The 15,745-nt window shown below is 42.0% G+C and overlaps 1 long non-coding RNA gene, 5 other non-coding genes and 8 pseudogenes across 6 annotated transcripts; 1 reads left to right on the forward strand and 13 right to left on the reverse strand.

Annotated features, from left to right (window-relative positions):
• The first annotated feature begins 498 nt into the window (after positions 1-498).
• Positions 499-8,520, forward strand: LOC117306023. Its single transcript, XR_004520775.1, has 3 exons — positions 499-1,020; positions 7,922-8,158; positions 8,499-8,520. It is a non-coding gene; the product is annotated as an uncharacterized LOC117306023 (long non-coding RNA).
• Positions 8,521-11,537: 3,017 nt separating this feature from the next.
• Positions 11,538-11,656, reverse strand: LOC117306097. The gene has a single exon (XR_004520847.1). It is a non-coding gene; the product is annotated as a 5S ribosomal RNA (ribosomal RNA).
• Positions 11,657-11,734: 78 nt separating this feature from the next.
• Positions 11,735-11,853, reverse strand: LOC117306237 (annotated as a pseudogene).
• Positions 11,854-11,933: 80 nt separating this feature from the next.
• Positions 11,934-12,052, reverse strand: LOC117306202 (annotated as a pseudogene).
• A 78-nt stretch (positions 12,053-12,130) lies between these two features.
• Positions 12,131-12,249, reverse strand: LOC117306182 (annotated as a pseudogene).
• A 78-nt stretch (positions 12,250-12,327) lies between these two features.
• LOC117306235 lies at positions 12,328-12,438 on the reverse strand (annotated as a pseudogene).
• A 1,743-nt stretch (positions 12,439-14,181) lies between these two features.
• On the reverse strand, positions 14,182-14,300 carry LOC117306159 (annotated as a pseudogene).
• Positions 14,301-14,377: 77 nt separating this feature from the next.
• LOC117306170 lies at positions 14,378-14,496 on the reverse strand (annotated as a pseudogene).
• Positions 14,497-14,576: 80 nt separating this feature from the next.
• LOC117306204 lies at positions 14,577-14,695 on the reverse strand (annotated as a pseudogene).
• Positions 14,696-14,773: 78 nt separating this feature from the next.
• On the reverse strand, positions 14,774-14,892 carry LOC117306121. The gene has a single exon (XR_004520870.1). It is a non-coding gene; the product is annotated as a 5S ribosomal RNA (ribosomal RNA).
• Positions 14,893-14,972: 80 nt separating this feature from the next.
• Positions 14,973-15,091, reverse strand: LOC117306180 (annotated as a pseudogene).
• Positions 15,092-15,169: 78 nt separating this feature from the next.
• On the reverse strand, positions 15,170-15,288 carry LOC117306044. Its single transcript, XR_004520795.1, has one exon. It is a non-coding gene; the product is annotated as a 5S ribosomal RNA (ribosomal RNA).
• An 81-nt stretch (positions 15,289-15,369) lies between these two features.
• On the reverse strand, positions 15,370-15,488 carry LOC117306139. Its single transcript, XR_004520885.1, has one exon. It is a non-coding gene; the product is annotated as a 5S ribosomal RNA (ribosomal RNA).
• A 78-nt stretch (positions 15,489-15,566) lies between these two features.
• Positions 15,567-15,685, reverse strand: LOC117306284. Its single transcript, XR_004520908.1, has one exon. It is a non-coding gene; the product is annotated as a 5S ribosomal RNA (ribosomal RNA).
• Between the last annotated feature and the right edge of the window lie 60 nt (positions 15,686-15,745).

Consider the following 15,745-nt stretch of genomic DNA (forward strand, 5'->3'; position numbering starts at 1 on the left):
ACCTAGGATATGGTAAGAGTGCACACATTTTGAGACAAAGTATTCCCATCATTATGTGCTTAACCTTTTATAAATTTGTACAATAATCGACAAAATGTTTTCACCACTTGGCTAAATCTGAGGCAGGGAATGATCCTATGGGCCATCCCCCCCCTCCCATTATCCCTAGGATTTATGCCCTTGGTGATTTTGGTCAGACACACTTTGCAAGTATACCTTTCCTTATCAAATAATCAAAGCTATGTAGCTTGGAAGGATTGTGTTGTATGTTTAGTACACAATGTCCAGCTAAGAATAAAAAGAACCCATCATTGGGACTAGACTGCATTACAAAACTTCTCATAAGGTTTGTTGAGCTCCATTTCCCATCAGTACAATTTGCAAGATACTTGTTCACTTTTAAAGTGCGTGGAAAATGAGAAGTTTCCAGTCAATCCACTTTCAAAATCTAGTTGCTGATGTATCAAACACAATATATAAGTATACAAAGATAATTTTTCGAAATTGTAAAAAGATTAAAAAAAGGAATTTTTAAAAAGCCCGCGCGTCGCGATTCTGAAAATGCAGAGGTCACGATTGGTTGTTGCGCAATGGCTGTGACGTCATAAAGGAGACTGACTAAGTCTGGTACCCATACAACTCACGCACGCTACGCAAGCCCCACATGTAATGTGCGCGTGCATTATTTCATTTATTGTCCGCTGATTCTTTCTTCGACGAAGTAAACATGTCAGACTCTGAAAACTCCGGTGACGAATTTTGAGAAGAAATCAGTGTAGATTCTGATGGTTCCAGTGAAGGATCTGAAAGTACCTCAGGGGGATCGGGAGACAGCGATGACGTTGAGCCAGACGATGAGGATGAGGTGGTTCGTGGGGCTGAACCATATAGATTCGAGCCACTGGCAAGACCACGCCAACAGCAAGGTGACGCTGCTGCTGCTGACGACGCCGACCCCGATGAAGAACAAGATGGGAATGACCAAGCTGCCAACAACGAACGATTGAACAATACCGACTGGTAATTTTAATTTGTGATTCCCCCCATCAGGATTTTTTGTTTTGGCGGGCTTATTATTTTATCTGTCACTTCGTCACAGTCTTTCAATGTGGTAAGATATGAATAATTTTTTGATGAAGGAATTTTAGTCTTTGATTTAGCTTTCAAGGTCAATTTTTCCAGTTTCGTTTTGGGATAAAGCTTGCAAGCAGTGCAGGAGATTGTTCATAATATTTTCGCTCCAGAAGGAGTATTTAATACGGAATAGAAATTTTTCCAGTTATTTGGGATAACAACTTTGGCCAGCATACGGAAATCATGCCTCGAGTTAGACGGCGTCCGGCTCGGTTTGACGATGTCGATGAGGAAGGCGCCTATCCAATGGACAGACGTTCCACGATGCAGTCGGCGGCTGTGAATAAGAAAGGCCAAGGGAAACGGAAGGCTAAGGTGAGGGCATCATCTGCACAGCCGGCCTTGATCACTCTCAATACCGGCACGGCTTCGTCTTCCCCTCGACCGCTATCAAGTCAAGGCCTGCCGCCAATAATTTCGCCACCAGGGATCCAGCATCAGGCTATTATACCGCCGGCAAACACCGGGGCAACCTATGCTTCTACTGTAAGGGATGAAACAGTCACGTTCAACGGTTTGCAGCCCGGCGAGGCGGTGGTCGCCCCTCCGGTTTTCAGCAACTCGACTGCCGGGACTCGGCCCCTGCCGACGGGTGGTGAGTACACCGGTGATTCCGGTCAGGTTGCGGCCCCTTGTTCCACCTCACATGCATTTAATAATCATGATAGTAGTTATGGTAATACTAATAGGCCTATTATTACTAGTAGTACTAGTTGTATTGATGTGCCTAGGGGTGGGAATAGTTGTACTGATAATAGTGGGTTAGGCCTCGGTGTTCTTGGGCAGGTTTGTAGGCCACCAGTTCTTCCACAAGTTGACGTCGGAACACCTTTGGGTTTTCAAGTGTCAATGGCGCTCAAAGAAAAAATTTGGCAGGGTATGTACATTGATATGTCTCTCCTCCTAAATGATTCTAGTGCTTCAGTTTTCGCTAAGGCGGGGGATACTACTGCTAACTTGTCATTGGCAATTGTTGGGGGGAATTTAGTTGTGCGCAAACCGGAAGGATCACGCAAGAAATTGGACACATTTGAGGAATGGCAGTCCGCTTTTCACAACTTTATGGCGATTTTTCTGGTGAAACACCCCAATCGCTGCGGGGAGCTGCTCAAATACTGCGAAATTATCCACATGGCTGCAGTTCAGTTTCCTGGGCAAGGTTGGAAGCGCTACGATGAACAATTTTGCTTGCGTGGGGAGGCAGACCCCATGCGCTTTTGGGGCAAGCTTGATACCGAGCTTTGGCTAACCGTGGCAGCGGTGGGTGTTACTGCAGCTAGTCAATTTTCGAGTGGCAATGTGTTAACCGTTCCTCAACCCTCCTCTTCCAAGGTGCGCACGGGACTTTGTTTTGCGTACAACGGCACGCAAGGCTGTCATTTCCGTGTTTGCAAATTTTTGCATAGTTGTTCTAAGTGTCAGCGCCCCGGCCATGGTGCAACTCGTTGTAGGATGGCGGGTCAGGCGCGCTGGGTTAGTTCCCCTGCTACTGCTGCATCGGCCCCGCCGGCGCGGCCACACAAACTCCCGGCTTTGCCAGCGCAAAAGCTTGCTGATCCAATGGCTATGCAAAAGCATTACTCAGTCAATCTAAATCGTGCCAATGTCAATGGCGCTAGTGGGACCGGTACTGGGTCTTTTCGCTCTTCAAACGCCAATTAATTTTTCAGTTTTGGATTGTTGGCTGTGTTCTTACCCCTTGGATTCTGATGTTGAGGTCTTACGTAATGGGTTTGCTAACGGTTTTTCGTTGGGTTATACTGGCCCTAGGGGGGCGCGCGATTCTGTGTGCCTCACTTCTGCTGCGGCTCAGCCCGCGGTTGTTGTGCGTAAACTTGCAACAGAAATTGCGTTAGGTAGGATAGCGGGGCCATTTGTGTCTCGTCCTTTGGCTTCCTTGCAATGTTCCCCCATTGGCTTAGTACCTAAGCGCGAGCCCAACACGTTCCGCCTCATCCATCACTTATCTTTTCCCGCTGGTCAATCCATTAATGATTTTATTAGCAGGGATCTTTGTTCAGTGCATTATGCTTCATTCGACAAAGCTGTTCAGCTGACTATCAAGGGGGGTCACGGTGCATGGTTGGCAAAGGCCGACATTAAATCGGCGTTTAGGTTGCTACCGGTTGCCCCAGTTGATTATGAATTGTTAGGTTTTACTTATGGCGGGATGTTTTATTATGACAAGTGTCTTCCCATGGGCTGTAGTATTTCATGTTCATTATTTGAGAAATTTAGCTCATTTTTAGAGTTTCAAGTTAAACGTTTTTCTGGGTCCTCCTTTTTAACCCATTATCTTGATGACTTCCTTTTCGTGGGGTCATCTTCAAGCTCTTGTTCAGTTTTGCTTGAGGCCTTTAAGGCGGTTTGCGCTGAGCTTGGTGTCCCTTTAGCTGAGGAGAAGACAGTTGGCCCAGTGCAGTCGATTTCGTTCTTAGGCCTTGTGATTGATTCAGTTGCGCGTCAAATTAGGGTGCCACAAGAAAAGGTTGATGCTTTAGTATGTCAGATTAGGGGCTTGTTGGGTAAACGTAAGATTTCCCTCGTTGGGGTTCAGTCAATTGTAGGCTCCCTTAATTTTATTTGCAGGGCAATTCCTACGGGGCGGGCTTTTGTTCGCCGCTTAATTGCATTAACACAAGGGCTTTCTCGCCCCCATCACATGGTTCGGATTTCACAAGGGGCCAAGCTGGATTTGCTTGCCTGGCTTGAATTCTTGGCGCATTTTAACGGGGTTTCTGTGTTTGCAGACCATGCTTGGCAGTCGAACGATACTTTGCAATTGTTCACTGATGCCGCTGCTAGTGTTGGTTTTGGGGCATATTTCCAAGGCAAGTGGGTTCAAGGTCATTGGCCCCCATGTATTTTGCAGCAGCCTCCATCCATCGCTTTCCTTGAGCTTTTCCCGCTTTTCGTTGCATTGAAATGTTGGGCCCCGCTACTTGCCGGCAGGAAAGTTGTGTTTAACACCGACAATTTCGCTGTTGTGCACATTATTAATAAGAAATCCTCGCCGTGTAAGCGTATCATGGTTGTTGTGCGTCAATTTGTCCTGCTCTGCCTCGAGTTTAACATATCATTTCGAGCGGTTCACGTCCCTGGGAAATTTAATGAGATTGCGGATGCTTTATCTCGTTTCCAGATGAGTCGTTTTCGTGTGGCAGCCCCATTGGCAGACGCTGTAATGACACCGCTCCCTGCTCTACCTCTTCCTTGGTAGCTGATGAGATGAGCCGTCTATTGGCAGCATCCATTGCGCCCAACTCACACAAAGCTTATGCTACGGGGTGGAATGCTTTTTGCCGATTTCGGCAACTATCCCTTGATACAGTAGGGCCGCCTGCTTCGGCGGTAGAGGTGCGTCGTTTTGTTGCGTGGCTTTCCTTGCGTGGCCTTGCCCCAGCTACGATTGCTAACTATGTTTCGGGCGTGGGCTATTTTTATAAGTTGCATGGGATGTCAGATCCTACGAAAGATTTTCTTGTTTCTAAATTGATTGAGGGTTCTCGCCGCGGCTGCGGTTTAGTGGATAATCGGGTGCCAATTTCGTTGCCAATTCTTCAGCAGCTAATTGATTCACTTCCTCACATTTGCGCGTCTCAATTTGAAAGTACCATGTTCAAGGCAGTTTTCCTGGGTGCCTTTTTCGGTTTTTTACGCGTAGGCGAGTTTGCCGTGGTTTCCAATTCCCGGGTACAGGAGTCCGTACTAGTTTTCGGGGATGTGCAATTTTCGAAACCGGGGTCACATGATCAGTTTGTTGGCTTAACCTTTCGGCAGTCAAAAAATAATCAACATGGTTTTCCACAGCGCATTCGTCTTGTCACTACTAGTTCTAAATCACTATGCCCCGTTCAAGGGTTCTTGGATTTTATTGCTATCCGTCCCGAGTATCCCGGGCCGTTTTTCTGTCACTTTGATAGCAGGCCATTGACTCGGTACCAGTTCAATTCGGTGTTACGTAAGGCAGTTTTCTTTGCTGGCCTAGGCGGACAACAAATTCGGGGGCACTCGTTCCGCATCGGTGCTGCATCGTCCGCAGCCGCTCTCGGGGTCTCTCATGACAATATCCGTGCTATGGGCCGGTGGCGTTCCAATGCATTTTTGTCTTACATTCGCCCGATCCCTACTTGCAATCTGCAATCGGGCTGCTGATTGTCCGGGTGGGGGTACCATTTTCATGTTAGCTTGTTTGTTATTTCATGCATTTTTGGGCCGGGATTCAATTTCACTTAATTTTATTTCGTAGGTTCAGTTTGGATTGTTGGGGACTCCTTGGTGCGTCGAGCTGAAGGTCCGTTCGGGATTCCAGCCCGGGTTTATTGGAAAGGCAAAGGTGGGGCTGGGATGGCTAATTATGATTACCTGCTTAATGACCTCCGAAAACGGGCACCTCCCCCAGATTTGTTGATTTTTCATTTAGGTACCAATGACCTCGTAACTATTGATGAGTTTGCACTGCGGCAGCAAATTGCAGTGATGCTCCGTGATTGTGCCTGGGCGTACCCAACTTCGACTATTGTTTGGTCAGATATGCTGCCTCGTGTTTTTTACATGGGCGCGCGTTCTCAATCGGCGCTGGAACGTAAACGCCGAACGATTAATCGTTGGGCAGCGTCTCAATGCAAAGCAGTGCAGGCTCTTTGTGTTCATCACCCCCAATTTATTTGGTCTGAGGTAAGCCTTTTTTCATACGATGGTGTGCATTTATCTTCCCTTGGGAATCAATTGTTCCGAAGTAATTTGCGAGCATTCATTGTTTCAAACATGATGTAGGCAGAGGGTATCCTGATATGATGTGCATGTTGTGACTCAGTAGCCTATAATTTATACGGGGGTGTTTGGTTGTCTCTCCCCCTCCCTTCTCCGTCTCTCTCTCTCTCGGTGGGCGCGCTTGGCGCGTGTGGCATAATTGGAAGGGTTCAGACAGCCATTTACCCCGATTTTGGCGTTTATTTAACAACATGTAATAATTATTATAAACACAATGGATTTGTTAATTGGTTTTGGTATTGTTGCCATGGCTTTCGAAAGTTTCATGAGGCCATGATTCCGACTGAGGTTTCATCGGTGGAAGCGCAACTCTATCCTGTACTCTGTGTAATTAAACAAATTAATAATTTCTACAAAACACAGTAAAGTTGATCTGGTGTAGGCCTACACAAATTATATTGGGTTTGTGGCTGACATATGCAGCTAATTTTTGGGTCAAATGGAACCCAGGTTTGGGTGCAAGTGCATCCTGGTTTGTTTTGTATTTTTGGGTCAAATTGAACCCAGGTTCGGGTGCAAGTGCATCCTGGTTAGGGGTCAGGTGTACCCCGCTTGTTTTTCTTGTGTCCGGTTTGCCCAATTCGGTATCCGGCACAAATAAAATCAGTTGGTTTCAGACTGTGGCAGTAATTCAAATATTTGTGTCTTGTTTGTTTTTATTGGAGTCTGAGTATAATTCCTTTTATCACCCTAAGGATAAAAGGCCTTATACTCAGCGTAACCTTCATTGTACACAGTCTGTTCCGGGCATACCCACAGCGTTTTTCTTACAAGCAATATTTAATTGTTTTTTCCCTGTGCATCCATGGCATAGTTTGCAAAAAATCACTTGCTGGGTTTCTGGGTCATGCTGTGTTGCAATTTAACAATGTAGCAAATCAGTGTATTACATTTACTTTTGTTTTAACCAATCATGGTGATTCCCCCCATCAGGATTTTTTGTTTTGGCGGGCTTATTATTTTATCTGTCACTTCGTCACAGTCTTTCAATGTGGTAAGATATGAATAATTTTCCCACCGCCATCCCACTTACTCCACCTGTTATTTGGCAATGTTCTTATTGGCTGTTTTTTCAAGTTGCTGCATTGGCATAATTGGAAGGGTTCAGACAGCCATTTACCCCGATTTTGGCGTTTATTTAACAACATGTAATAATTATTATAAACACAATGGATTTGTTAATTGGTTTTGGTATTGTGCCATGGCGTTCGAAAGTTTCATGAGGCCATGATTCCGACTGAGGTTTCATCGGTGGAAGCGCAACTCTATCCTGTACTCTGTGTAATTAAACAAATTAATAATTTCTACAAAACACAGTAAAGTTGATCTGGTGTAGGCCTACACAAATTATATTGGGTTTGTGGCTGACATATGCAGCTAATTTTTGGGTCAAATGGAACCCAGGTTTGGGTGCAAGTGCATCCTGGTTTGTTTTGTATTTTTGGGTCAAATTGAACCCAGGTTCGGGTGCAAGTGCATCCTGGTTAGGGGTCAGGTGTACCCCGCTTGTTTTTCTTGTGTCCGGTTTGCCCAATTCGGTATCCGGCACAAATAAAATCAGTTGGTTTCAGACTGTGGCAGTAATTCAAAAATTTGTGTCTTGTTTGTTTTTATTGGAGTCTGAGTATAACGAACGATTGAACAATACCGACTGGTAATTTTAATTTCTGAATCATTGACGTACACATGTAGTATAGTTCACTGATTTTACTTAAAAAAACATAGCCGGTGAATGTAGGCTTTTGCTGATATTGATGACAGCAAAACACGTACCCATGTACGGTGTATACCAGGTCATTTGGCTCATAGGCCTTACTCGCTCGTCTATCTACACAATCATACAATGCAAAGACACCTTTGTCTGTGAGTAGTTTTCTGTAACTGTTAGTGTCTAATTTGTAATGATGTCAACCAGGTGAAATTGAGTTGTGTACATGAATGTCGAGTTAAATTCCATGCCACAGTTCTCTTAAAAATGTCTGACTTATTAATTGTCTTGCTTTTTGAATTGAAGGTGTTCCTGTGGTAAATGTGTGGTGATGGAGTTCGTTCATAACTGCATTTGCTGTAAAGAGATTGCAGCCATACAGGAGAAAATCGTTCATACTGGAGTCGACACTGAGGGTTTCAGATGTTTTACAGACCATCCCTGGTATTCGGCTACATGTCTGAACCCCGGAACACTAGAGACAGCGTACTATGCGTACCGACAACAGTATGGGGCTAGAGCTGTTGAAGGTGACCTTCCACGGTAAGAGTTAATTTTCAATGTTTATAAATTTCAACTTTTTTTTCTGTAAGATTTTTGAACCGAAATAGAAGCACACAACCTGGTTGTTATATTCAGATAATCTATTTTATGAGAACCGGTACATACATGAACATGTATCAGGACACTTTTCCCACCCCCACAATAAAGGCGACTCTCTTGATAAGCCCATTATTCCTTGTTTGAGCCCATTTCGTCAGTCCCACTTATCCTGGTAACACTGATACTGGCTAGTACATTGGTCAATTCAACGTAACAAATGGACAAATGATATACAGTTTGTTGATTGTAAAACAGAACGGTATTATTTTTTATTTCACAGAAAGTACAGACATGTGTCTTATTGGCAGGTGATCAGGTGGTGTTATGGTTACCTTGGAAGACACAACAGAGTGCCCCTCCCAGCATGCATAATGGAGATAACCAGAACGACTTTCCCCGATGAAGGAGGCAACTATGAAGGGTTTAGATTTCCTGACCTTGATGACATGTAGATTTACAATATAATAACACATAACTGGATGTCAGTAACACTTTTACATGGTTTAGGAGTAAATATACACTTTACAATGTAAATATGATGATAGTCTTTCAAAAATGAGTCTGAACGGTCAAGCGTTTTACAAAAGAGGCCTTTGCATTTTTTTTTTTTTTTTTTTTTTACAAAATATTTTACATTCAAAGTTATTTGAATCTATTTGAGGGAACGCCATGTCAAATTCAATTTTGTGATGCACTCATGGACGAGTAGGAAAAATAAAACAGAATTTGTATTTTACAATAAAAAAAACGTACATGTGTTTGTTAATATTTAAAAGTCATAGACCTCACCATGATGTCAAATTTGAAAAATACGTTGTTACATTTTTATTTGAAAATGTAGTGGTAGCCATGGCTAGTTATATTGGACGAGTTCAGTCGAATAGTATTCTAGTGTGCAAACCAAGTAACAATAAATGCATGCTGAAATGAATGCATAATGAATATCAAAGGATTATGCTCTGTTGTGTCGCCCCCGCCCACCCCCCCCCCCACCCACACATGTATACTGCAGTAAACAAACTGAAACAAACTAAACTGTACATCTTCCCAGTGAGCAGTGGAATGCAGACACACCATTTTCATGGGCAATATAAAATTACAAAAAAAATCTTTCACTTAGTACAAAATTGTGTGGCTGCTGTAAATTTCACTGTTGTCCTGAGATCTGATTTTCCAGCAAACTTGCCAGGAAGGCCTTTATGTTTTTTGTTTTCTTTTAAAAGTGACGAATTAAAAACTTAAATAGCATATAATCTCAATTAATAAACCATTGGTCTGCGCTAAAAAAAAAAAAAACAGTTTTACACTCGGGTACATAGGCTACACTATTAAAAACCATCAAAAGCTGTGTTGACATTGGACCATTTGTTTTTAAATATTTATTTAGTTATTATTTATTGACTTTTCTTTCTTTCTTTAGTTAACTTACATGTATTATTTATTTATTTGACTTATTTACTGTATTTATGTTTTGAATTTTATCTATTTATTTATGCTATTATATTAAATAGTCTTTAATTTTATTTATTTTGTTTTTATAATTTTTATAAATATATTTATTATATATATGTATATATATATATTTTTTTTATTTTATTTTATTATTCAGTATTTTATTATATTTCATTATTATTTTTTTGTGTTTGTTTGGTGGGGGTGGAAACAGAGCAAGTGGGGGGTACATGTATTCTTCCCTTTTTAAGTAAAAAATAAATACATTATTAATGTTAATCCGTAAAAATTAAAGCCAAACTCAGCTTGCTAGTTTGCCAGGCCCAGTTCCGACCAGTTACAATGTGCATATAAGTGATGCACACGGTCATGTGACATGCACTTCTAATCCATTTGTGTAATCAATGTGCTACTCAGGGGTCGATTTCACAAAACTCTTCCTAACTTAGGACTAGTCCTAAGCAATGCTAATAGATAGGACTAGTCCTAAGTTAAGACGAGTTACTCATCCTAACTTCAGACTAGTCTTATCTCTTTGTGAAATCGGCCCCTGGCATGGAATTTTTCACATTATTACTATTCCTCAATATATTAAAGCAGACTTAAGAATTGATTTGAAATATTGAAATTGGTAATTGGCCTTTACACTCACTTAACTTACCAGTATTTGTGTCTCCCACTGGTAAAAAAATATCGGTAAACACTTTCTAGTGTTTCTTCTCTGATGTCTCCCTCCTCAGAAGAAATCAACTCTCCATCATATTGCAGCAAAAACTCGCCTGCAGGAATATTTGTTGCAGCAAAAACTCCTCGCCCTGTTAAAATATGTAAAACAAATCAATTCAGTAAAAAAAAAGTTTAGGTTTGGGTGTCAACATTATACAAAATTATGGTAAAACAAAATGAAAACTGTAAGAAAAACAAGTAAAGTAAGGGGAGTTTTCTGTCTTAATTAACCATGTATGCCATTCCCATTTGCATTGCCATTGGCCATGTTGGCATTGTCAACTACAGTAGTATAAAAACAACATGAAAATGATTAAGCCTTGGGCCAAGACCTACTTAACTGTCTGTAGAGTGTAGTGTTGGTTACTTCCACTTTTTTATGCGACCTCAAACATGAAGACACAAAAAAATTATTGGGCATAGGCTACAATCCAGACTAATTGGAACGCCAGCAAAGCAAACACCAATGTATAAGTAGGCCTAGGTCATTTAGGTAGTGTAGTACTCAGGTTGTAGTAAGTATGATGTGCTGTTTTTATGAGATCGATGGTTAAAAATAGTATTCTAGCGTTACAGACTATACCGTTACTAGGGCCAGGCCTACCTTTTTCCAGTGTTTCACGGACGATAAAAAGTCCATCCCGGTCACCATCTCGCCTGATAAACTCCAAACACAATTCATCCTGTGATCGAGGTTTTACACGCTTTGGCCTCACCATTTTGCAGGCTTTGAAATCATTAAGAAAGAAACAGTTTAGAAGAAAATATATCGAAGCCAGGCGCAAGCGAGCCAGAATAAGACATGTACAGTAATCAGTATGTAGTCCGCTGATCTTCGGTAATGTACATGTACATGTACAGTCAGCTAGCTAGAGATAGATATAGACGCGGTGCATTTTAGCGCGCGCCCGCCGCCAACTTGAGGAGTTTATGAGCATGCGTAAAACAAATGCCCAGACGTCATGTTTTTCTAAAGAGTTCTAGGGTCATGTCAACTAATGGCATGGCAGCCATGTGTCCGAATAGGACACTCTCCAGGTGGCAGCATGTATGGCTGTAGACACTAACTAAACTTAATGCAATGGTTTAAGTGTCAAGTCTAAAATTACAAAAGTGGTATCTCTGAAGAAAAAAACAAAAAAGTCTATGGCACCCAATATTCCAAGGAGGTCTCCCATCCAAGTACTGACTGGGCCTGACGCTGCTTAACTTTGGTGATCAGATGAGAACCGGTGTTTTCAGCGTAGTATGGCTGTAGACACTAACTAAACTTAATGCAGTGACTTAAGTGTCAAATCTATGTTTACAAAAGTTGAGTCTTTCAGGGGGAAAAAGGTAAGTCTATGGCACCCAGTATTCCCAGGAGGTCTCCAATCCAAGTATTGACTGGGCCTGACGCTGCTTAAATTCTGTGATCAGACGAGAACCGGTATTCTCAGCGTAGTATGGCTGTAGACACTTCCTACACTTTATGCAGTGGCTTAAGTGTCATATCTAGGTTTACAAAAGTTGTTTCTCTGAAGAAAAAAAATATGAAAGTCTACGGCACCCAGTATTCCCAGGAGGACTCCAATCCAAGTACTGACTGGGCCTGACGCTGATTAACTTCCGTGATCAGACGAGAACCGGTGTTTTCAGCGTAGTCTGGCTGTAGACACTAACTAAACTTAAAGCAGTGGTTTAAGTGTCAAGTCTAAAATTACAAAAGTGGTATCTCTGAAGAAAAAAAAGAAAAGTCTACGGCACCCAGTATTCCAAGGAGGTCTCCCATCCAAGTACTGACTGGGCCTGACGCTGATTAACTTCCGTGATCAGACGAGAACCGATGTTTTCAGCGTAGTCTGGCTGTAGACACTAACTAAACTTAAAGCAGTGTTTTAAGTGTCAAGTCTAAAATTACAAAAGTGGTATCTCTGAAGAAAAAAAAGAAAAGTCTACGGCACCCAGTATTCCCAGGAGGTCTCCCATTAGACTGGGCCTGCGCTGCTTAACTTCGGTGATCAGACGAGAACCGGTGTTTTCAGCGTAGTATGGCTGTAGACACTAACTACACTTTATGCAGTGGCTTAAGTGTCAAGTCTAGGTTTACAAAAGTTGTTTCTCTTAAACATGGACTATAACGGATTATTGATATAGCCAATATTACTATTTTTGTACAAGAAATGTAAAATAAGGACTGATATTTTAGTAGTATTCAATAAACCTTTTCCTTCATGCAAAAAAAACACAAATTCGCGCGGCGTACTACGACCCAGAAAACTCAGTTTCGGCAAAAGCCGGTGACCCACGAACCATTCATACACAGTGTGTGACGTCACACCACGTACCGAAGCTCTGTACACAGTGTGTCAGGTCGATCGTGTGCGTGCATTTTACATGTACATTGAATGTGGAATAACATCGGACACTATAGGCTGCATTTTTTTGACACAAAAAACAGCGAAAATGTCCGATGGCAGCGGGTCTTGGGAAAACCACAGTATAGATGAGGAAAAGGCATTTTAGGGAGGCACTTCAGAGGAAAGTGAGGGCTCTAGCGATAGGGGGAGCTCACCGGACGAGAGAGAAGCCGAAGACGTGTTATAAGTACATTAAGTTAACCAGCCCGGAACGATGATCGTCAGGCCGAAGACGATGAGCCAAACCCTGATGATCGACGGCTAAAGACAGACTGGTAAGGCCACAAAACGTTTCATGAATTATACTGAATGATGCTTCGTTTGATCAGTTTAATTCTGCGCCCAAAAATAGTTGAAGGCTATCCTTGACTAAATTAAAACATGAACGAACATGATGGACAAGGTTTATTGTTTACCTCCATTCACGTTATAATACATGTATGTGAACAACACATGCACTGACTTAGTCAGTAGAAATGTGAGGGGAGGGGTAATTTTTGTCTTGCGTTTTATACTTTGTTGGCAAAATTCATACATTATCAATTTAAACTGATATTGTAGATAACCTATGTTGTTGTTTTTCTCCACCAAGTAACTGCGTGGTGGTGGACACATGTGCATCTACACAAATATTATCTCATGTGCATGTATGTAACTGTTTCTTTGGATTATGATTGCCTTCTGGCATGGGTATAGTTTTAAAGCAATTCAGGTACACACATGCAATATTAACACTTCACCATGCAAACCACAAATCTGTTGTTAATAATTTTGTATGAATTCTTTTGTTAATAATTTTGTATGAATTCTTTTGTTAATAATTTGTATGAATTCTTTTGTTTTGTTTTCGGAAAACACTGCAATGTTGAATATCAGCAAGTGGTGAGCTTAGGACTATCCTGGCCGTTCAACCGCTGCCACTGACATCATGTTTGGTGGCAGCAACACGAAGGACATTTCCAAACCCCCGTGTACAGTACAGTGGAAGGATTTTCGTATCCACCAACGGATTAGGCAGCTTTGCTTTGGTTTATTTGTCTTCAGTCGTAACAATTTTCCAAGTTATAATGATCCGGAGGGAGTGAGAAATAATTTTATAAGCCATAATAATTTACGTATAAATGTACATGTATATTATTTCATTTTGTTTCTTTCAGAGGGGTGGGTGGTTCAAATTGAATTATTTAATTTGAACCACCCACCCCTCTGAAAGACACAAAATGTAAATTACTATGGCTTATAAAATTAGGTGTGTGGTTCAAATTGATTAATTTAGCACTGATGTGCAATAAACTTGTCCCCTGTTGTCAACAATACACTATGATTAACATGGTAACAACATTCAACTTGGTTAGCAGAAATATAAAAACAAAACAAAAAAACAGATCTCTACGGCACCCAATATTCCAAGGAGGTCTCCCATCCAAGTACTGACTGGGCCTGACGCTGATTAACTTCGGTGATCAGACGAGAACCGGTGTTTTCAGCGTAGTATGGCTGTAGGCACTAACTAAACTTAATGCAGTGGTTTCAGTGTCAAGTCTAAAATTACAAAAGTGGTATCTCTGAAGAAAAAAAAAAATCTCTACGGCACCCAATATTCCAAGGAGGTCTCCCATCCATGTACTGACTGGGCCTGACGCTGCTTAACTTCGGTGATCAGACGAGAACTGGTGTTTTCAGCGTAGTATGGCTGTAGACACTAACTTCACTTTATGCAGTGGCTTAAGTGTCAAGTATAGGTTCACAAAAGTTGTTTCTCTGAAGAAAAAAAATATGAAAGTCTACGGCACCCAGTATTCCCAGGAGGACTCCAATCCAAGTACTGACTGGGCCTGACGCTGATTAACTTCCGTGATCAGACGAGAACCGGTGTTTTCAGCGTAGTCTGGCTGTAGACACTAACTAAACTTAAAGCAGTGGTTTAAGTGTCAAGTCTCAAATTACAAAAGTGGTATCTCTGAAGAAAAAAAAGAAAAGTCTACGGCACCCAGTATTCCAAGGAGGTCTCCCATCCAAGTACTGACTGGGCCTGACGCTGCTTAACTTCGGTGATCAGACGAGAACCGGTGTTTTCAGCGTAGTATGGCTGTAGACTCTAACTACACTTTATGCAGTGGCTTAAGTGTCAAGTGTAGGTTTACAAAAGTTGTTTCTCTGAAGAAAAAAAATAGGAAAGTCTACGGCACCCAGTATTCCCAGGAGGACTCCAATCCAAGTACTGACTGGGCCTGACGCTGATTAACTTCAGTGATCAGACGAGAACCGGTGTTTTCAGCGTAGTCTGGCTGTAGACACTAACTAAACTTAAAGCAGTGGTTTAAGTGTCAAGTCTAAAATTACAAAAGTGGTATCTCTGAAGAAAAAAAAGAAAAGTCTACAGCACCCAGTATTCCAAGGAGGTCTCCCATCCAAGTACTGACTGGGCCTGACGCTGCTTAACTTCAGTGATCAGACGAGAACCGGTGTTTTGAGCGTAGTATGGCTGTAGACACTAACTACACTTTATGCAGTGGCTTAAGTGTCAAGTCTAGGTTTACAAAAGTTGTTTACTCTGAAGAAAAAAAATAGGAAAGTCTACGGCACCCAGTATTCCCAGGAGGTCTCCCATCCAAGTACTGACTGGGCCTGACGCTGCTTAACTTCGGTGATCAGACGAGAACCGGTGTTTTCAGCGTAGTATGGCTGTAGACACTAACTAAACTTGATGCAGTGGTTTAAGTGTCAAGTCTAAAATTACAAAAGTGGTATCTCTGAAGAAAAAAAAGAAAAGTCTACACCACCCAGTATTCCCAGGAGGTCTCCCATCCAAGTACTGACTGGGCCTGACGCTGCTTAACTTCGGTGATCAGACGAGAACCGGTGTTTTCAGCGTAGTATGGCTGTAGACACTAACCACACTTTATGCAGTGGCTTAAGTGTCAAGTCTAGGTTTACAAAAGTTGTTTCT

Source organism: Asterias rubens, unplaced genomic scaffold (assembly GCF_902459465.1).
Source record: "Asterias rubens unplaced genomic scaffold, eAstRub1.3, whole genome shotgun sequence".
Lineage (NCBI taxonomy): Eukaryota > Metazoa > Echinodermata > Asteroidea > Forcipulatida > Asteriidae > Asterias > Asterias rubens.